This window comes from Protopterus annectens, chromosome 5.part0, assembly GCF_019279795.1.
Source record: "Protopterus annectens isolate FY-2018-M chromosome 5.part0, PAN1.0, whole genome shotgun sequence".
Classification (NCBI taxonomy): domain Eukaryota; kingdom Metazoa; phylum Chordata; order Ceratodontiformes; family Protopteridae; genus Protopterus; species Protopterus annectens.
The window spans coordinates 793326869-793350107 of record NC_056735.1 but is presented as its reverse complement, the minus strand read 5'-3'; the positions used below and the strand labels follow the sequence as shown (position 1 = coordinate 793350107).

At 37.2% G+C, this 23239-nt stretch overlaps 1 long non-coding RNA gene across 1 annotated transcript in view; it reads right to left on the bottom strand.

The window, feature by feature from the left end:
- Window positions 1-332: 332 nt before the first annotated feature.
- LOC122802046 overlaps window positions 333-23239 on the bottom strand; it is a 65767-nt gene continuing 42860 nt past the window's right edge. Inside the window, exon 3 of the long non-coding RNA XR_006364857.1 lies at window positions 333-679. This is a non-coding gene — a long non-coding RNA (uncharacterized LOC122802046). The remainder of the gene's footprint in view (window positions 680-23239) is intronic.

Below are 23239 nucleotides of genomic sequence, written 5' to 3'. Positions count from 1 at the left end.
AATCCTTTTTTCAGACATTTTCTTGCAGGAGTGCTTAATGTGTATCAGGTCTTTACCCCTTCAGTGATGTTTTGTAACCAAACATTTCTATGAAACCTGTGTGGTTAGTGTCTCCTCCCCCCATGGGTTGCACTGTGTCTGCACCTACAGTGAGTTCCATAGAACTTAATGTTATGGAGCTCACACAAAGGTAATGCCAGATGAGAAATTATATCTATTCTTGTGGTGAGTTTTGCTAGCTTTACTGTCTGAATTATACAACATATCTTTTGTCATCACCTTTATAAAGATGTTTAGCTGTACTTATAATTTATTAAAGAATGACAGAAAGATGTGGTGCTAAATGAGCAGTTTTATTAGCAAACAGGTCTATAAACAAGAGTTAAAAAGCAATACTATATTTGGATATCAGAATGATCATTATTTACATTGAATGATCTGAGTTGAAACTAGACAGCCATATTTGGATTTCAGTTATTTATTCTAAATCACATTAATGGCAGCTGAATTTGATTTTACAGTGTTAATCTTTGCCTTAAATGTAGTAGCTTTTATAAAGCAAGAGGGAAAAACTAAGCACAATAACTGTTGCCAATAATATATATTTTATCAGTTTCAGACCCATTTGTCTATCATCATATTCTGTCTCTGGAATCACGTCAGTTAACGTATGCAGCACCTGTGAATAAGAAAAATATAAAGTGTAAGATATATTGTTAAATTGTTAAAAAAGGCAGCCCGGTTTAAGATTATACATTTTTATACTTCAGACATCTTTTATATTTGGAGAGGATCTATACTAGAAAAAAAACGTACTTAAATGGGACATAAACTACACAATATATGATAGACTTTATAATTATATATCATTTTGTGTTTTGCCAAATTGATCTGTTGGTAAACATGCAATATATAGTGTCATACACCGAAAACTGCTTTTCTTATGGTATCATCTTTACTTTATATATATATATATATATATATATATATATATATATATATATATATATATATATTGCTTTAGTCTGAATAATATACATTTAACTTATAGTTTTGTAAAGTCATTTTGAGTTACTTCATTTTAAATTGAATGCTCTCTCAGGGAGAAAAGGCTTTTACCCAGGGAATATTGGTCTTTTTAAGTGTGTGTGTGTGTGTGTGTGTGTGTGTGTGTGTGTGTGTGTGTGTGTGTGTACACGTGTGTGTGTAGGTAAATAGATTCAAAATGTGGGACTGTGGGATACAGCACAGACTCAAAACTTCTCAATCTCAAATGAAAATATCTGACAATATTTATCCTACAGGACTATAGTATCTGAGTAAATTGACATCATATCATTGCTTTATGACTGTTAAAAGGTGTCACCATACCCCAAATAACCAAGAGAAAAGTAAACAACTGAAAGAGTCTTTGTTTTAGATAGTAATAACAGAGCTACATGCAGAAAGGAAAGTTAATTGTGCTAATGAAAGAGCACTGATAAGACAATGGTCTTAAATAGATGTGGTTAGTCAACCCACCTAAGGTTAAGTTTGTGGGAATGAATCATGGAAGAATTTCTCTTCCAAGCTACAACTAGGTTAAATAACCCTGATGAAACTTTGTCTAAATTAAAAAATAGTGAAAAGATATTTTAATTCATCTCAGTACAACTCTTACTTAACTATGCTAATTTCATGATCATGTAACCACAGAAAAACTGAAAAGCGCCCAAAATTTGAATCTTTGTTGATACATTCATAGAAAACACTTATAGAGGGATTTTAGTAGAAAATGGTAACTAGTAAATTGTAACTCACAGAATTGTTTTGATAGAGTTTAATCAACTTTTCACACGACTGAAAAAAGGAAAGATATGAGATGCCTCTTCATGTTTGCAGCCCATCCACTAGCTCATTTCTCTTCAGCTTGTCTCACTTTCCTTTTTATTTTCATCAAACAAAATGTACACACTTTATATACTTTAATCTGTTGTATAGTCCTCCCCTCCAACCTAATGCAGCTGCTTTACAGTAGACAAATTGCCCACCTCATGCTAGATGCAGTTGAACTGCTGTTACTTAGCTGTGACCATTCTACACAGTATGTTCATCCTATTGTCATCATAAGTAAATGCATCTATTGAAAAGTAACTTAGCATTTGCTAAATAAATGTGAAAGCAGTAGCCTTTGTAGTGAGTTAAACCATCTCATGTTCACTATAAAATATGGGAAACCCTTTACAATTCTAAAAACATTTTGTCAATGTTGTTGATTCTGATTCTAAAAAAATAAAAAGTCTCAGAAGCATGCAATTAGCTTGTGATGGAATGTCGATTAAAGCTATTTCCTAGTTATGGAGGCTTTCCTAGTATTAACTCTTCCCACAGAGTAGTATGATTAACACAAGTCTAATTCAAAGTTTTTGCAGTTATAGCTACTATATATACATCCAAAACTGCCAAAATAGATATTTTTGGATTAGAATCTTTGAAGAAATCATTTTGCTTTTCTGTTTAGATGAACTGTTTAAGCAAGGAAGTGATTTGCTTGCTACACACCACCAGCAATCAGGATGTAATGCACTAAACAGTATAATGCAGCTAAAGTAAGGTTATTATATACATGGATTGGAATATCTGTCAAAAAGAAAAGAGAAGGGCATTCCCTAATGGAAAAGGTAGAAAACCATCAAATGTTTGAAAAAGCAGAAAGACATTTACAGTACTGAAAGCTTTTGTGTTATCCAGGACTAGTGCAGTATTATCATCTCTAAGGCCATCACATAGGCAAGAATAATTTCCACAATAAAGGCATTCATGTAGTCTAACAATTATTTTTCTATAAAGGACAGGAAATACATTCAAAGAGGTTATCACAATACTGGAAAACTTTTAGGGGTCAAATCAGTACAATATTATATTTTCTAGACAGGAAATACATTCAAAGAAGTTATCACAATTCTGGAAAACTTTTACGGGTCAAGTCAGTACAATATTTTTTTTCTTGCTGAACACCTTGGATACAGCAAAACCATTATCATGCATTTAATTGTATGACATCAGCATCAACATGAGTGAGTTTGTAGTTAAAATGGCTGACTTTTTAAATGGCCGCTAATATCTTATTTTTTCAGATTGGAGGAGTTATAATTAATGACATCCCTTCATATTAAGCTTTGTGTTAGGTTTATTGATGAGATTGCCTCTTGACAGATGCATGAAGTTTGAAATTCCTTTTCCATGGTATAGCTGTAGAGTTTTATAAATAACCAAAGACAGTTCTGATGACAACTGGTGAGAGAAGTAAGAATAACAGTTAAAAGTATTATATGTCTTAGACATTTTTTGTCTGAATATAACAAACGGTATTCCTTTGGTTTTGAATGGACTGGCAATTATACTGGCCTGTTCTTCTGAGAGAATGAGGTATGATATTTGGTTTATATAGGCTTCTGCATTGCAGCTATATATTTCTACATCAGGGCTACTTGGTTTATGTTTGTTCAAAGGAAGTTGTGATTTTAATATCAGTCATGGTAATGGAACCATCCAAGTAAATATAACTGATGCTATTTTTATATTTATTGGGTTTCAGGATGTTAGCAAGTACTCTGAAGGAAAGTATACCAATAAAGAAAAATAAAGCTGTCATTTTCATCTCATGAGAGTTTGCTGCATCACCACAGCTAGGTAAGCATTCTGACTTAGGCTCCTTGCAATTTTCCTTCATGGATGTGATTCAGTTTAGGACCACAGTGCAGTCTAGAAATGTTATGTAGGATTCTAATGTATTTTAAATATGTATATGTTTAATAATTTGTCTGATTATTTGTCTGTTTACCTATGCAGTTATGTATATATTTATTTATTTTTAATATCTACAACCCTTCTAATAAGAATACCTATAAGGTGATCTTCAAAGATGCCCATGTATCCAGAAGAAGTATATCTGAATCCATATTTTCACTAGAAAAGTTGTTTAAGGCTAGGGCCATATAAAGTATCATGTTTGATTGTATTTGTGGGTGTATTTGATCACCCATGATCTAAATAAGGTATTAAAACTAAAATAGACAGTTACTGATATATAAGAGAATGGGCTTAGAAATAAATGGAGAATATATACACTGGGTGAATACTGATATAGAGTGATATGACAACTGAATTTTTTTTCAGTGTGCTTTTATCTCTCTGTTTGCCAACCATTTGCATCCCTCAAATGGTTTTACCTATTCCTTCCCTTGTCTGTAGGCAGTATGGCCTCTGACATTTGTATGATTTGACTAGAGGGGGCCACCATCCAGACAAGTATGAAAGCTGTCTGTCTATGCTGTCTGCAGACCATCAGCAGACTCCTGTAGCCTAATGCTATAGTATTGCTTGCCTGCCCCATGTTTAAATCTGTCCATCACAAACCATTGACTTACAGAGGAGGGGTGTGCACCAGCATTGTCACAGCCCTTCAATCAATAGATCCCATTGAATGGATTATCTGCCTCACCTCCTCTACACCTCCATGCCACTGCCACTATTTTTAACAGCCCACAGTCCCAAAGGGCTGCCACACTGATAAGGATGGCAGGGCACTTATCTGTTATATCCTTATTCTACCCCTTGATAGTATAATAAGCACGTGTGTCACAATGAGGTCCCAAAATGCTCCCAGTTGCTTGACTACATTATCTCCCTCATTCTCTGAATATTGCTATAATTGGTTTGCAGGTGCAAGCCTACACCCCCAGTCTATTGCAGATAAGCCAGAAAAAATATATAACTTCACTTGCTGGAAAGAGTTGTTGCAAGATGTGTAACTTGCAGGCTCTCTGCCCCAGTAAGGGCAAGCTGGCAATGGATACTGAATGCCTTCACACAACATTTCATATCCCCAAACCACTAATAAAAATAAGGAAATCCCAGTCACAGTCATGATTTTATCCCTCTCCACCATGCAGCCAGCTGGAAATTGAAAAGTAATATTAGCACATCTCACAAAGGGACAGTAATGAAAATTCCTTCCTTGTAGAGTTTAAGGGCTAGCATGGGTCTTTCAATACACACATCAAGCAAATAATAATTAAACATCCTGCATGACAAATTATGGGCTACAGAAAATAGAATTTCACCTTTCAATATTGCATTTCAAAAGCATGTTTCAGTCACCTGGTGCTATCACAGTATTTTAGAAATTCAGACAAGTCTATCAGGTACAGCAAAAACAAACTTAATTGTTTCAATAGGCATATAGTGAAGCCACCAGCATAGTCCTTGCTATATCAGAAATGCTAAGTCTTCTAGCAGAAAAAGTATTCACCCTGTTCTACAAAGTTAAAAAGCACTGTACCCATCCAGCCAAATCCACTTAGAGATTAGGCAAGCTTAAAAGATTGTAGTAAGTAAGTACCTTATAAGCCAAACTGAACGCAATTATAAAATAAACAGACTTATTAAATCTTAGTGCTTTCACCTTCCAAACTGAAGGCTTCTTCAGAGATAACAAAACTGGCTGTAAAAAAAAAAAAAAAATTTAAATAGTAAAACCCAGTTAACTTAAACCAATAAGAACATTAGATTGATTAATGTAAAAAAAAATTAGTAGCAAGAAAACATTTTAAAGTGCCAATGCTATATTTTTTCTATCATTTCGTGAATGTGTATACCACATTAAAAAAAAAAAAAAAAAATATATATATATATATATATATATATATATATATATATAAAATATATATTTATCTGTGTCTGTGTGTGTGAGTGTGTGTGTCCAACATGAAAACCTTTATCACTATCCCAAAACTTTACCCACTCTCTATAGTATGCATATTAATAACCATTGCTTACCTCATATCACCAGCAACATGTAATCTTTTTACATTCACCCACCAACCTTCTCATAAACCCCCTCACACCCTACCAATTAACTAAATTATTTCTCCCCACCTATTTAACAAAACTACTACCAAACTCATCTCATTTCCGTACATACAAACAAAGACAACTCCTTACTTTTTACCCAAATATGTCAAACTATTTATCAAACTCACACATCTATACCACAACACTTGAGCTCACATTAAACTTCATGGTGACATACACCCTACTCCAGGCCATCCTATTACACAACAAGCACCTTACTTCACTAACTTCACTAATCTCTAACTTAATAATGCAGATCTCCTTATTCTTAATATGAACCTATGAAGTATTCTCAGTAAAATTCACAAATTTCATGCAACTCTCACCCAATATTCACCAGACATAGTTGTAATAACAGAATCCTGGCTAAAACCACATATTCAAGATACTGAGATGCTAACTCATGGTTATAAAATCCATAGGCCTGACAGGATTCACAAACGGAGTGGTGGCACTGCCATAATATACAAAGAGAGCCTCAACCTAGAACGGCTAATAATAAACTTTCCATACCACAAAGATTTGGAAATCCTCACCACTCACCTTAAAATCAACCCCCCCTCCAAAAGTATCATTCTTATAGCAACCTGCATCACCCCGGTAACAACCCATCCAAAATTGAAGAGTTCCTTTGCTGGGTCAGCTCAACATATAGTAAAGAAACCATAATTATGGGGGACTTTAACCTAGACTGGTCCTTCTTCACCTCCAATAATCCAACTAATTTTATCAAACTCCATGGCTTACATCAAATTATTAACTCTCCTACTAGGACTGACAAGCACAACAAAAAACAATCTATACTGGACTGGACCTTAACAAATAAACCCTCCCTCTGTTACCAGTCTGGTTGTCTCCCAGATAACCTAAGTGATCACAGGTCTACCTACCTAATTAGATTATCCAAGTAAAAAATATAGCTTACAAATATATATGTCACAAAAGGACTTTCTCACCTGAAGTCATTATTATTATTGGCCATCTGCAGAAATGTCACTGGACCCCCCTCAAGTACCTCCAGCTTGATCAGGCTATTGAATACTTCAATGACAAATTCCTTAATACTTTAAATAATCTAGCTGCACTAAAAAATCAACACACACACTGTGGCTTACCAAAGAGACCAAGAAGCTTCTTAAACTAAGGGGCAAAAACTGCTACCTCTATTTGTACACCAAAGGGAAAACCAATCTGCTCAGCTATCACCAGCTGTGCAAACAAACAAAAAAAAAAAACTTTGGCAATGGATTTATATGGTGCCAAGTTGCCAGCCCGATGACCAACCTTCAAAGAAGGCACACCCATTCACGCACGCACCTACCTGCATGTCTTTATGCATCACCTGACCATGGGGAGGACATACAGACTCCACACAGAAGACGCTCCAGCCGAGAATCGAATGGGAGAACCTCTTGCTGTGAGGCAACAATGCTATCCGTTGCACCACCGCAGCCTTCAACCTCCAAAAATCAGGTTACATGACAACTTCTGCCCTTACCAATACCAACTCCACTGCTAGCACTGCCTCCCAGTTCAACTCATACATCATTAACTTCATCTTATTCCTGATACATAACAACAATAGCAACCCCCATCTTTACCAACACAGACAACAAATAACCTCAATTTATTCTCTTTTAAACCAATTCAAAGTAATACCATTAAGAAGTTACTGTCCAGACTTAAGCCCTCTTCATTCGCTGCAGACTAACTTCCTAATGAATTTCTCAAAATAGCAGCAGATGCTATCTCTTTTCCAATCTCCATCCTAATCAACCATTCCATCACTGAACAATACATCCCAAGATTATGGAAAATCTCACACGTCATCCCACATCATAAAGGTGGTACATCTACATAACTCAATAATTATACACCAATAGCCATTCTCCCACCCTCTGCAAAAATTCTGGAAAAACGCATAAATGCACAATTACTCCAATACATACTAAACACTAATCTGCAATCTTCATCCTAGCACCGTTTTAGGTCAAAGCACAGCACTACCACTGCACTTGTCAGTTTTACTAATATTATTAACCAGCTTAGGAACACTGGACTCCAAGTATCCACTATATTTCTTGACATGTCCCTCATCAAAAGGTCTGCCAGCCCTTCAAAAGTGGTGACCTGACATCCACTCACCCACCTATGAAAATAGGTGCTTAGTTCAGCAACATATTCACACGCACTATCATCTGCCTTGCGTCTATCCTCATGAAACATTTTCCTATAAGCTTCAGGTGTTAGCTAAAAAAATTCTAGCAAACAGTTCTTTACAAAATTTTAGTTTAAAAAGTCAACATCAGATAGTTTGGATAGAACATTTACAGCTTTATCATGGAATAAGGAGGTCAGGAACCGTACCCAGTGCCCTTGGTCAGCATCATACTGTTTACATACTCTCTCAAACATATGAATGAAACTATCAAAATTATCCCCCTCTGTAAACTGTGGAAGAAATTTACTGACCTTTTGTGCTTCTGGGGTCCAGTTTCTCCCTTCCCCATTACCTCCATGACTCTGGTGAGGAGTCAGCGTCTCCTTTTCATGTTGCCTCTGCCTCTTCTTCTCTTCAGCTTCTATTTCCAAATGCCCATCCTCCAACTAAAGTCTCTTTAGCTCCAGATAGATTTTTAAGTCCTCTGTAGAAATTTTAAGCTGTACATTCTCTGAGTGTTGTACATCTCCACAGCCAGCCTGATCATCCTCCTGGTTGCTATTTTCTGATGCAGCTGTGACCAAAGCTGCAATCATGGCTGGTTTAGTGAGTTTCCATACACCAGTCCTTTAGCCTGGCACATCACAGCCAACTGGCTCCTTGTCAGCTTGCCATACTCCTCTGCTGACATGCTTGCCTGCTCTCCCTGACTAACTAAGCTAACCAAAGAAATGAAACAATTCTGATCTGAACTCTGAATGTTAACTGTGTGGCTGATTTAGTGTACCAAAAACACCTTCAGTGATTATTGTACACTAGCTACAGGAATTCATTATCCTCACTACTACAAGCCAATTAATATGTGATGTGGCTAACTCACACTATCAAACAACTAATATTTGATGTGGATATCCCACTGCTGCCAAACAATTAATATACGACACCCATGCACTGGCCCAGTAATCAATGAGCCTCAATCCTCACCACTAACACCAGTAAGGGACATGCACATTGGGAGGATAACAAGTACATACACAGTAAAGTACAATTTTCCTTAAGAGGACACAGAGATCACAGTCAGTCTGGGGCTGGTTTCTCTCCAGATCCCCAATAAGACTTCCCACTGGCACAGCTATAGGGTTCAGATCTCAGACGAGTAGTCAATCCAAAACCTCCAGTACCCTCTCTGTCCAACCAGTGCATTGTGTCCCTGCCAAAGTAGCTGACGCACACATTCTGAGATTTGTTTTATATACAAACACACAGACACTCCTGGGGAAGGATGGCAAGGTTCACTAGCTATGCCCCCTTCTGCCTGGGCTATAAGGTAGTAATCACTACCACCAACTACTCTTATCAGCTACTCTAAATGTCCTTATCAAAGGGTGTCCAATTCTACTATGCAATATTATTATTATCCAATTGGTAAGTGTGACTGAGACTAAAAGGCTATTTAGGAGTGGCTTGTACAGTGTTGCCAAATACATGCAAGTACACTAACAGCTTAAATAGCTCTACACAAAACAGCCAGAGTTAAAAGGTTTAAAATTTTTTATAGTAAATAATAAAAATACAAGGCAATACTCTAATTCAACACAGTGACAATAGGGAGTTCAGTAATCACAGGAAATAGTTTAAAACAACATTGTAGGACAGTCTCACATAAATATAGAAAACATCTACACTAATCTGGGTATATTTCTATCCATCTTTAAGAGAAATACTAAGATCTAAGTCTTACTTATAGAGCAAAGCAAAGTGCTGGTGAGATGTGTTCAGGTTCAGAAACAAATAGAAAATGCCCTTTTTTTTCTCTCTGAGATAGTTTTTAAATTGATAATACACATTACTGCTGAGTCATTTCAGATTACATCATTCTTGTCACCTCTGCTCAAGTTCCCAGGCTCACAGAACTTAAAATTTAACATTTCTTTCTGATCTTCTTTCAAATACTGGCCAAGGCTCTTTCCACCCCCATAGTGCCTTTTTAGGCAAGGCTCAAAAGACAAACCCACTGCCATAAATAGCACAAGTAACAAAAAAACTGAGGGTAATGCTACTCAATGCCAGAAGTCTAAACCTCAAAATGCGTGCACTCGAGGCACTTCTCAGTATGGAGAAAATCGATATATGTGCAGTAACAGAAACCTGGTTTAAGGCTCCAGAGAGCACCCCAGCACTACCACGCTACAACTCATACCATACATTTCAGATACAAACCCAGACCGAAATACGAAAGGCGGGGGTGTATCCATATTCATCAAGGATACCCACACCTCCAGGTTAGTGGCACAGCACAATGCCTCAGAGATCATCCACGTGCAACTAACAATGGGCAAAACTGCTATTCAAATTATAGCTTGCTACAGATCACCCACCATATTCCAGGACCCCCACTCCGCATTCCTGGAAACACTGGGAAACATAAAGGTCCTACCAAACACCCTGATATTGGGTGATTTCAATTACCCAAACATTAACTGGGAGAACTACTCAAGTGCAAACTCCCTTGCCCAACATTTCCTAGAATTTATAAACTGAGATGCCCTGGATGAAATGGTCAACAGCCCCACCAGAGGTGACAACATATTGGACCTGGTTATTACCAACATGGGCGACTGGTGTTCGACACCGGAGGTTAATCCCTTGCTGGTTAGATCTGACCATAAACTAATCATTCTGGATATCCACATTCCGCCACCATCCCCAATCAAAGAAACCACTGTGAAAAACTTTTCAAAAGCAAACTTCACGTTACTTAAGACCGAGGTGGGAAGTTTCAAAGTCCCCATGCTAAAGGATAATGCTGTCCAAGCTGCAAAATCCTTTATTAATGCACTCTATGGGCACCTACAAGAATGCATGGATCGTGCTATCCCAAAAAAAAAACAAGACTTACTCCTCCAAGAAAAGGAAACCAGTCTGGTGGACCCCTGTCATAAACAAGCTATACAATAGAAGAAGAACGCTAATACAGAAAATAGTAAAATCCCAAGAAGGGAAGACATCCCTGATCAGTATCAGCAAGAAAGTACGTTCCCTCATAAAATCATCCTGAACTGACCGATATAGCCAACATCCTGACAAACAGGTTCAGTGCAAACTTCACCCCCCTCTCACCCCCAGAATGGCCCATAACTATACCAGAAGAATGTAGTGCCCCTGAAATCACAGACACTCAGGTTAAAACAGCCCTCTCCAAAGCCAAAAACACAGCATCAATGGGACTGGGTGGTATCCCAGTCTGCGTCCTACATAAGCTCAAAGATGAATGAACCCCTCACCTAAACACACTGTTTAAACTCAGCCTCTCCACAGGCTACGTGTCCACAGAGTGGGGCACAGCAATGGTTATTCCACTCCACAAAGGTGGAGCCACAATGGACCCTGGGAACTATCACCCTATAAGCCTGACTAGCTTGGTCTGCAAAGCTATGGAGTGCATCATCATGGATCTCATTAACAGAGACACTGGAAACCTCCAAACACTGCACCCTACCCAGTTTGGCTTTGTTAAGGGCAGATCATGCCTCCTAAATCTGGTGGACTTCTTTGAGACAGTTGCCAAGGCTATAGATGAGGGAAAGGTGGACCACACAGCCTACCTAGACCTTGCAAAGACCTTTGACACCATTCCCCACTCAGGTATTATAAACAAGCTCACCAGCCTGAACATAAACCCTACTTCACAAGATGGGTTGCCATCTGGCTCACAGACAGAACCCACATGGTAAGAGTTGCAGGAGCTAGGTCTGACTCTAAACCAGTTACAAATGGCATTCCCCAGGGCTCAGTCCTAGGTCCCTACCTGTTCGGCATATACTTCTCAGAGGTACAGGCAAGCACAGGAGGACTATGGCTGATCAAGATCACAGATGACTGCAAACAAGGGGCTATAACTGAGACTCTGGCTGACACAGACATCCTCCAAAAGGGTCTCACTGAGACAGATACCTGATGTCAAAACCATAGCCTCAAGCTAAATGCCAAAACGTGCATAGTCATCCTCTTTGGAAAAAACAAAGTACCCACAAACTACCACATAGGTGGTAGCCCCCTAAATACGGAAGACATAATAAGGGATCTGGGGGCCCAAGTAGATAGTAACCTCTCCTCTGATAATCACATTGCCAACATGGTTAGAAAATCCTTCTATGTGGCCCACCTAATCACAAAAGGGTTTGCATCCAGATCAAAAGAGGTCATTGGGCCCCTCTATGCTTCACTCATCAGACCCATCATAGAGTACAATGCCCCATTTGGGATGTACCTGACAAGACACCTGCAACAACTGGAAAGACCACAGAAGGACCTCACCAAGAGGATGACTGGCTTCAAGGAGATGACCTATGCAGCTCGAATGAAGAAACTCCAGCTGTACTCGGTTGCATACCGCCTACTCAGAGGTGATATCTGCCTGACATACAAGGCCATGTCCAACCCAGAATTGATGGACATGCTCCACCTAAAGAAAACCATATCCCCTCGAGCCACATGTTCCAGGGATCTAAACCTCACCACAACAATAAATAGGATGTGCTGGAAGGATAGATCCCTGTCCTAGAGACTTCCCATGCTTTGGAACAAGATTCCAATCTACATTAGGCAGAGCACCTCACTAACCCTCTTCAAAAGAAACCTTGAAGAGTGAATGGGAAACAGAAAGTTTACCCTAGGGATCACTTCAATGGTTTCGCTGGACAGGGTCAGAGGGAACTAATCTAAGGGGGGCGGCAAAAGCCAACACATTCTGGCTAGGTTTATAAATGCCTTCGGGCAGATAGCCTAATACCTACCTATGAACCTCTGAACCTATGATCTGCAGCTGCCAGGAAGTCACAGAGCAATAAAAGACACTTTACATATGAAACCAGGTATTTACCTCTGTCTTAAGATAATAGAAATAAGCTCCTCGCTCAGACATCCTGTCTCTTAGCTTAAGATCACGCACAGTCATACAATTCTTTACTTATCAGTTTATTTTCTTAGAGTTTTCAAGTTAACTGCATATCCCAATTTCTACCAAAAATGTACATTACATATGCATAGAGTTTATACGCATGTCTGCTTTCTTTCAGCAGGGTGCACTGTGGTTACATTTTTGAAGCTCAGCACATAATGCAGTTTTCTGACATTTATGAAACAAGCCCGTGGATCATATTAATATTTACAATGAAATATAATTATTTACAAAGGTCTATCTATCTGGGCTGGCAGCCTCTCGGTTTATCACACAGTGGAACAGACCAAGCTCCTAGGGGTGACCATAGATATTAACCTTAGATTTGACAAACACCTTGCAATAACTATCAAAAGTGCATATCAAGCTAGGCTCTCTTTACAGAATGAAGCCCATCCTTGTTGTCTCCACTAGATATGCCATATCCAGAACTCACCTTCTTTCCACTCTACTATACACTTCCCCAATTTTCACAAACCTCAAAAAAACTGATTTAAACAAACTCAGGTCCTGCTATAATAACATACCAAGTCTTGCCTCAAACTTCCCATACTGATCACATTATTGCAATGCACTGCATCTCCTAAAATGGCTTGAGCTTCCCAGTCTACTTACCTTTAACCAATTAAATTTCATTCATACCATCTTCTACCACCCTAGAAACTGCCCTGCTCCCAAAGACCTAGCTCAGTTCTAGTCCTGTCTGTGCTAAGGACCTCCAACAAAAACTTACTAAAAGTAACCAAATCGAATAATAGCTACAGAGACTCCTTACTCTCAAACCAAGTAGCCCCATCATGTAACTCCTTACCACAAGTAATACTTAATACTATCAGGATTTCCACATTCAAACATCTACTAAAGGAATACCTTACCAATAACTGGGTTTGCTCCTGCACCACACCAGGCTGATCATTTCTCTGTAATCCTAACATTCCCACCATTTTGTTCTATCTAACCTCTTACCTCTGTTCTCTTTAACCACTCAATATGCAGTTACTGCCTGACACTCATTTCACATTCCCCTCTATCACTACACCTCATGAGAATATTTCTTTTTTTAAGTCCATAAACATTATCAGAAACTTAATCTGTATATCAAGCATTCAGAATTGTACACTAGTTACCATGGATCATACTTTTATTTTTATCCTAAATGTTTTTTTGTTCTCTTTATTTTGTTATTGTTTAATATTAGCTCTTTTCCATTATTGTTTAATATTATCTCATTTGTAATTTTTGTACTTTTGGAACTTTTCTCCCCGAGCATCTACTGAAAATGAGCGATTGGCTCAGTCAGACATTTAACTTTTTAATATATTCACTAGAGATGATCATGTGAAATATTTTAAACATTACATTGTTAAAAAAGCCTAAAGCATAATCAGAATACTATAAAATATGATATACTGTTTCAGCTTTTCAGTTCAGTATACTACTAATAGAAACTTTATCATTCAAGCCTGGTTTGTTACTTGCATCTAGTCATAACTGCCATTGATGTTCCTTTTCTTCTAGCATAAGCTCTGTATTTCCACGTCTGTCAAACAAATATACTCTGTCAATAAGAAGAAAATAAATCTTTTAAAGTTGGTGTACTCTGTGTGTCTAAAAAGGGCATTAGTTAATCTTTATTATACAATTCCTCCCTATTAATATTCTAAATCATGCACGCTGATTGGCCAGCCCAACAAGTGTGCCCATTGTAAATCCCACAATATACCAACAGAAAAAGGTCTGGTCGTCCAGACTTTTTTCCATTGGTATAAACTGCCCCAAAACCTTTTTTTGTACAATAAAAAAAAAAGAAAAAAAAAAAAAGAGAGACAAAACGCAGCAACAGAGACTTTCTTTTCTCTGTTACTTCTGTTTCAAAGCCTTGATGTACTGGGTATGTATATGCATGCGCAGTACATCAAAACACAGACTCAGTATACCACAACCGACAGAAGAACAGCAATCCGCCATTATACATAGACATTATTTAAGAAAAGTAAGTAATTTTTTTCTTAAATAATGTCATTGTATAATAGCAATAACCGACTCCGTGGTTGTGATATATTGAAGATTTAACCACGGTTGCCTTTGTTTAATCACTCGGGCTTAACCCTCATGATTAAACCATACCAGCTGTGGGTAAATCTTCAATATACCATACCACATCGTTGGTTACTGCTTAAATATCATATGCATGTTCATAAATTCTATCTTTCAACATTCTATTTGTTTTCCCTATATAGAATGCTGTACAGGGTATACATGTGGCCAAATAGAACACACATCTTGTAGTACAATTACAGCACCCTGGACATGTAAATGTTTTGTCATAATTGTCAACTATGGGATATTTTCATTAATGTACTTACAATACTTGCAAAAACACATTTTTGATATCCTGGATTGGCTAGCCTTCTGACTAATAATATCTTTATTACTTTCAAAGATATTAGAGTCTGCCCCTACTGTATGTTGTTTTTGGATTTGGACCCAATATTTTATTTCTTCCATGAATACACTATCCCATGTGTCATATAAGATTTTTCTAACTAGTGGGGCTTCGGGATTGTATTTAATTACCATCACCCTCATCTTGTCAATATTCCTGCTTTTATTACCCTTTTCTATATATAAGTCTATGTGTTCTGAATTTATTTATTATCATTTATTTATATATTTGACATTTGTTGACCCAGATAATCCGACTGGGCAAATGCCCTTTTTTAGTGGAGGCCTGAGGAGAAAGCTCCACATTACAATAATGCAAGAAAATTAACTTGATAAAGCAATGTACTCTATAAAAGCTCCACATTACTACAATGCAAGAAAATTAATATGATAAAGTAATATAGATTAGAAAAGTTTGGAAAACATATCCAAAATTAGAAAAAATACCCCCTATTAATAAATAAATGAAAATAAGAGGAAAGAAACAGAGTGAGGATAATGGAGAAAAGTAGAAAAAATAGAAGAAAGAAGCAGCGACATTGTGTTGGGGCTAACTGAAGAAAAATCTGAATAAAGGGAGGGAGTCTGGGAGAGGAAGGGAGAGTGAGAAAGGAGAAAGTAGTGATGGAGTAGGGACAGGTTTCAGGTGGGATGGTCACAGAGACATGACCAGGTGTTATATAGAAGTTGTTGAGAGTTTTCTTGAAATCATGGATATTGGTAATATTTGTGAGGGGCATGGGAAGCTTGTTCCATTGGGTGGAGGAAGAAAGATTCTGCCCAATTACTTTTTAGGTTGCCAGATCTGTAATAGGCGTTGGTCAAAGCTGGATCAAGGGAGTATAGAAGAAAATAAGTGTAGAGATACTAGAACATGAGGAGGGTTTGTTCAGGATAGAATGGATGATGAGAAGCTGAGTAAATAAGAGTTGCTTAGAAAGCTCTAGCCAGCTGAGTGACCTTAAAGTGTGGCAGTGGTGAGATTTAGAAGGCAGATTATCAGTGAATCTGGCTACTTTGTTGTAGGTGGTTTCTAATTTGATGTGAAGTGAAGACTGTTAAGTTAGTTAGAATTTTTTAGCTACTGAATAGCGGAGGAGGTAAGCACATGAGAGAGTGATTCTAGAGTCAGGGGTGAGGAACATTTTATTTCTATATAGTAGGCCAAGCATTTGGTGTATTTTCCTAATACAGTGATATACATGCAGGTCAGATTTGAGCTGGTCATCTATGGTCAAACCAAAGAGCTTTTTGTGGGTTTCAGGGGTGATGTTAGTGCTATTAAGTGAAGAGATAGTTAAATGATGATTTGAGATGGTAGAGGGATTTAGGGAGGGAGAAAAGAAGTTTTGTCTTTTTGGGGATGAGTATGAGTTGGTTATTAGTAAGCCAGAATTCAGTGAGGTTGAAGGATTTCTGTGTGAGCATGAGCAGGTCAGTAGGGTTGTCAGCAATAGAGATGATAGGGGAGTCATCTGCATACTGCCTGAGGAAGGACTGGGGATTGGTGTATTTGGTTGGTAAAGATGTTAAAGAGAATGGGACCTAGAAGAGAGCCCTGAGGGACACCCATTTTGATGGGGAGAAAAGGAGAGTAGGCAGACAGCCATTTGACTGATTTTTACCTGTCAGTGAAATAGCTATTGAACCAGTAGATAGTTTCTGTGGGTTGGTTGAGTTGGGACAGTTTGGAGAGGAGGATGGAGTGTGAAACAGTGTCAAAGGCTTTAGAGAGGTCTAAAAAAAGACAGGACACTAGTTTATTGTTATCTCTGGCAAATGAGATAAGAGTTAGTAAAGGAGATGAGAGTAGAAGTTGTACTATGGGAGAGGCAGTAGCCATACTGGGTAGAGGAGATCAACTTTTGTTGAGTTAAATAGGCTAAGAATTGTCTGTGAACACAGTGTTCAAGCATTTTGGATAGGGGAGACAGTGTGGCTATAGGATGAAAATTAGTGAGTTCTATAGAATTTCCCCCTTTATGGATAGGTATTGTGTGGAATTTCTTCCAAATAGTAGGGACAGTGGATTCCCTAATGGAGTAATTTATGAGGATGGAGACTGGGTATGTTATAGATTTGGCAGCAATATTTAGGAAGTGAGGTAGTAATTTATCAGCTGAAGGGGAACATAGTTTTAGTTTAAGGAGAAGGTTTTTAATGTAGCTGGTAGGAAATACTCTCAATGAGAAGTGGGAGTTGTGTAGTTGGGTGTAGAAGGGGGAGAGATATTGAGTAGGTTATAAGTATGCATACATTTACAGATAGTATCAATGAAATAAGAATTGAAGAGAGTTGCAGTTTCTAGGAGACTTTTATTGGGAGAGGGGTTGGGTGTAGAGGGATAGCCTGGGTGGAGAATATCAGCAACAGCATTCCAAAACTTTTTGGGCTTTCTGGGTGTAGTAGTTTGGTGTGAGTGGTAAAAGTTTTTTTGTCAATGATGATGTGTGTTTTAGTCAGATTCTTAAGTTCCCTATATTTTTGAAAGGTGGTGGGAAATTTGGTTTTGGTCCAGGGTTCCTATGCATTATCTGTTTTGTGTATTAGAGATCATGTAGAGTTAGTGAGCCAAAGAGAGCACTTAGATTTGACTCTGACCATTCAGAGAGGGACAAGAGAGCTAAGAGGTTTAAGGAGATGCAGTTGAATTGAAGTATAGCTTCATCTAGTGGTAGAGTTGAGAGGATGGACCAGTTTAAAGCTAGGAGAGTTGTTAAAAGTCTCGTGGTCAAAGTTAGCTTTTGGCATTCTATAAATTTGTGAGGTTGAAAGGGGTGGGGGAAGAATCATTGGATATGTATTGGGATATGATCACTTATAGAGTCTAGTACAGATTCAGGGATGTGACAGACATAAGGATTAGAGACAAGAATCCAGTAGATGATGGATCTAGTATTTGTGGACTTATGATGAAAAGTAGGGTAAGAGATAAGTTGAGTGAATCCATATAGGTTTATGCTGGTGGTAGGGCAATTAGACAGAGGGATAGCCAATTGATTGTGACATTACTGAGAATTATGGTCTCATTAGGGATCTTGTCAGACATCCAGTGGAGAATCTGTTCTAATAAGGGGTATGTATACGGCAACTATCATTAGGGTTTTATGGTTGTTGGGTTTGTAATTAGCCAAAGTGAGTTATGCTGGGTGAAAATAGGGGGAGGGTTGGAAGGGGGCTAAGGGTTATGAGGTCAGAGTACACAATGACAACACCTCTACCTTTTTATGTGTTTTGTCATAGCATATAATATTGTATCCTGGATTGTATCCTGGGGAAAGAAATTCATTGTCTGTGTTGCATGGTTTTAGCTATGTTTCAGAAAGTGTAAATACGTTAGGGGGATATCGGTCAATCCAAGAGTGGAATTCAGTAGTCTTATGTAGGATACTATGGATGTTGATGGAGTAAAAGGATAGATGTTGGGGTTAGAGGTTAGGTGGGTGCAGAGGGATTGAATAGTATGTGACTGGAGTTGATGGTTTAATACTGGGGAGGGAGTTGAGGTCAATGTCATCTGAGACTTGAAGGGTATTGAAGGGGTGGAGGAGAAGTGTGAAAAAGGGGTATAAAGAGAAAAAAATTTGTTTAGATCTGTAAAGTGAAGACATCATGGGAGGCAACTTGATTTTGGAGGAGTGAAATCTATACAGGAGAAGAGTGAAGGTGATTCGAGAGAAGAGTAATCGCAATATGAGTGTGTAGTGTAGTGAGAAGAGGTAGGGGAGGTGTGATATCGGAATAGCTTATATGAGAATATGAGGTGATGGAGAAGAGTTGAAGAAGAGATGAAGTGAGGAGGGGGAGAACAGGGGATGAGGGGATGTGAGAAGAGGAAGGAACATAATGGAGGTTAAGGAAAGAGTGTTTCAAAAGGGAGTGAAGAGAGTGTAATTATGGGAAGGTTTGTATGACTGCTAAAAATGGAAAGGGGAGGGGAGTAGTGGGTGGGGTGGGTAGAGTCAGGTGTAATGTGTAGAGATATAGGAGGGGTTTAGATGAGAGGGAATGGGTTTGGTTGGTTAAGCTGCACAGGAAGTTAGAAAGTAGAGGGGGTGGGGTAAAGTTGGATAGCTATAAAGGAAATTGAAGAAAGGGTGGTTGGGAATGTGGATAGGGTAGGGGAGTGAATTGAGCCTGAGTGTAGCAAAGGTGAATGGAGCAGGCTGGCCCCGGTCTAGTATATTACTAGAAAGAAAAACAATCGGGTAAGTATTCAGAAGGTATATATGAGAAAGGTGCAGGATTGATCAAGATGACATTTAAAGCTAAAAGAGTCTATAAAAAAAAATAAAAGTAGGTAATAATGTCTAATGCCAGTATCTGTAGCAATATATGTTGGAGGCAGAGAATTTCAGAACAATATATATCAGTTATAAGCTTTAGAAGATATACAAATTATAAATCTCTATTACTGGGTGTTGTAGGCTAGGGTTTTAAGAAGTTTAAAAAGTAATTGCAATTTTAAGAAACAGGGGGTAGAGTAAGAGGAGAGTAGATAGGTACAGTTTCTTTAATTCAACTTGGAAAACCCATCCACTGGATGTAATTTCTCTTTAGCCTGTCTCATTTTCCTTCTTATTTACATTAAACACAACTTACACACTTTATATAAACATGTTAATCTGTTATATAGTCCTTCAATCCAACCTAAAGCACTTGTTTTAAAGCACAACAAACAGGTTCCAAACAAGTAGGTATAATTCAGAGGTTTATTTAAACTGTAAAGCTCTTTTCGTCTTCCCTTTTAAGAAGACTTCTTAAAATCACATTCTACACTGTTATAAAAGCAATAAACGGCACCAAAAGTCAGCGCTCAGTAATTCATAAAATCACATGCAGTTGCCTTAAAAAAGAAGCACTCGTTGCCATAGTACTATAAAATTTACTATGCAAGGGTATGCTGGTTCAACAATCTCTTTGCTAGCTCCCAATGTGCATCCCCATAAAAACAAGTAAAATACATATAAAATACATATGTTTACAAAATGTATAGGTCGTAGTGCACCATAAATTATATTGTGTTTATAGTCTGCTTAATTTTAATATATAATGCAAAGCGAACTGCTCAAAAGACACGGTAAGCTGTTACAAGCTGAAATGAAATTCAGCACCAAAATTCGAACAAATTCATCTGCAGTTAAACACTTCCCTAAATTCCCAACTTGTTCCTGTATTCCTAGAACAAATAATTTGTCACAATGGTGTACTTACGTCAATGTAAACAAAGAATCCAACATATCAACACTACTCTATCTGAAGTACTAAGGTTCACATTCATAATAAGTGTCCTATTTAAATAAGTGTCCCATTTAAATAACTGTTCTGATTCATGCCATCAAAGATGTATAAATTAATAAGAAGAATAAAAGTAAAATGTTACTAAAAACAAGGTAAAGGTCCGTAAATTAACCACTTTACCAACTGATTCCAACTAGAAGCAGGTCACCACCTATATTTTTCTCCTACTACTTATAGCCCCCAACTTTTACACGTTCTGAATAAAAATAGTACTAATGTAGTGAACGGTAATAATGCAGGGTTGTTTCACAACCTGAACGGAAAAATATTTAAAAAACCTTGGTGACTGCAAACTGCACAAACACACCAAATGAGTATACCTCCTACCTACGTATAAGAAAATAGGGAATAAATTTGGTTAACTAAAGACAAAGTCTGTCCCTAGATGCATAGTTTAAATATGTTCGGCAGAAAACATATTTCATATTACCTTAAGTTTATTCATATTACAAAAGTCCGAGAGTGCTAATCCACCATTCGGAACCCAAATGTTTTCTACCACTAAACAAATAGCGTCGTAGGTTTACGACGTGGTGCTAATAAATTACCGTAAAAATCCTATCTTATCACGGGGATTTAAAAGGACAAAGTTCTAAAGGTACTAAATCAATGTTGTGTTCAATGTTATATCGAATGTTATATACACATTATCTACACAATGGTGTAGTGTCGTTGGGTGTGTTTGTCTGTTCGCATGCAAAATACATGTACTAAAGTCTAAACTTTTACAACTGTTACAACTGTTTACAATATGAAGGTATCAAACATACTTCATATTTCCTGTTCAAAAGTACATTGGTTCTTATTAAAGTTATTAAAATCATTGAAATCATTAGAATATGAAGCAAAAAGTTTGTTGTATTCAAACAGAATATGCAATGTTCTAAGGTATGATTAAAACATGTTTGGTATTAAAACAATAGGCTTGTGGGTTTTTAGTATAAATATAGATATGAATATATGTAAAAATAAATTTATATATATATATATATATATATATATATATATATATATATATTAGGGAGCCCTTAGTTTGTTAAAGAGTCCTAACTGTTTTATCTTAACATACTTCTTAACTTTAAAATACACGTTAAAGAAGTAACATCATTCAGCCCTGGTGTCATGTATTAATTCAATTTTAATTGCCAAATTAGTTCTTTTTTCTCTAATAATAGTTGTCGGGGTCCTCCTCTTATTTCTAATAATACCTGAACTATTACTTTGAATGAAAAAAGTATGGGACGGGTTTTGATTACAGTGTCTTGCTAAGGTGTTGGTGTTAATCTTTTTCCTTATATTATACCTGAGTTCATATATCCTTTCCTTGAATTTTCTGTCATTTTTCCCTACATAAAAAGGAGGGCAGGGGATGTGTTTATATAAACATGTTAATCTGTTATATAGTCCTTCACTCCAACCGAATGCACTTGTTTTATTGTAGAGAATTTTCTATCTTATGCTAGATGCATTTATGAACTGCTGCTTAGCTGTGGCCATTCTGTACAGTATTTCCATGTTATTGTCATCATAAGTAAATCTATATATTGAAAAATAACTTCGTATTTGCTAATAAAAATGTGAAAGTAGTAGCCTTCATAGTGAGATAAACCTTCTCTTGTAAAACTGAATTTTGTTAAACTGTGGAATATGTTATTTAAAAGGGGTTATCTGAACTAGTTGGTGCAGAAAATAAGAGATTAAATTCTACTTGGGAGAGACATTAAATCTGTACCCATTTTAAAGATTAATATAGAAATGGAGGTGAATTTGTAACACATAGACATATATAGAAAAGATAATAAAAGTAGGAATATTGACAAGATGGGGGTGATGGCAATTAAATACAATCCCAAAACCTCACTACTTAGAAAAATCTTATATGACACATGGGGTAGTGTATTTACGGAAGAAATAAAGCTCATATTGGGTCCAAGTCCCAAAACAAAATACAGTAGGAAGCAGAATCTAAAAAAATATCTTTGAAAGTAGCAAAGATATTATCTGTCAGAAGGCAAACAAATCCAGGATATCAAAATGTGGTTTTTGCAAGTATTTTAAGTACATTAATAAAAGTCGATATGCATAGTTGATAATTATGACTAAACACTTACATGTCCAGGGTGTTGTAATTATACTGCAAGATGTGTGGTCTGTTTAAACACCTGTACATGCTGTACAGCATTCTATATAGGGAAAATGAATAGAATGTTAAAAGATAAAATTGATGAACATACATATGATATTAAAAGGCAAAGATTAGCTAATGCCCTTTTTAGATGCACATTAGAATGCCCCAACTTTTGAAGATTCATTTTCTTCATTATTGATAGAGTATATTTATCTGACAGAGGTGGAAATATAGAGCATATACTAGAAGAAAAGGAACTTCAATGGCAGTTATGACTTGACATAACTAACAGATCAGGCTTGAATGATAATGTTTCTATTAGTAGCGTACTGAAGCAAAATGCTAAAAG